The sequence below is a fragment of the Trachemys scripta genome, chromosome 1 (assembly GCF_013100865.1).
Source record: "Trachemys scripta elegans isolate TJP31775 chromosome 1, CAS_Tse_1.0, whole genome shotgun sequence".
Taxonomy (NCBI): Eukaryota; Metazoa; Chordata; order Testudines; family Emydidae; genus Trachemys; species Trachemys scripta.
In genome coordinates, this window is record NC_048298.1 from 114,079,361 (window position 1) to 114,080,065 (window position 705).

The following is a 705-nucleotide window of genomic DNA, read 5'->3' on the forward strand; positions in this document are numbered from 1 at the left end:
TGTCAGAGCTGGGTCCATTGAAGCAAATGGTACTATGACAATTTACACCAGCTGTGGATATGCCCCCCAGGTATCTGGATTGTCTTTCAAGTGAAAATTATAAACCACAGAAATGATTTTGCTCCTATAAATTATATGCTGTCAACTCCCACACTTACTTTAGAATCTCAGACTTGAAATTATTTTATTTTATCCCACTGAAATAGGAAATATTGCCAAATAAAAAGACAATTGTATATGATGTAATTTATTTAACTATAAGGAAACCATTCAAAAATAAAATGTGCACATCTACATAGCAATCTAGTACTGCATAGGTCATGTACTGGGAGCAGTGCCACTGGGAGGCCATTTTATTCTGTTCTTTTTTCGCTTTAATACATACTGGCAGCTTTTCTTAAAACAACTCTTTCATTTCAGCTTTCTACATAATTGTTCTGTTTTGGCTGGTTAGTAACATTAGCTGAAATACCACTTCTTATCTTCAGTCTCACTTCTGGCTGTTGTCCACTTCTCAGCTACTCCTCTAAGTCCTCTGGCTTCTTAAACTGCTTGAAGAAAGCATATATAGTGCTTTACTGTCTTCTCCTGGCTTTTGCTGCTTTTTCAGTAGTAGTCCCACAATTGCATCAGTAAGGTTATTTACGAGAGGGTGTAAAATGCTAACATGGATAGTGGGGGGAGGGGGGCTTTGACTGCATGACA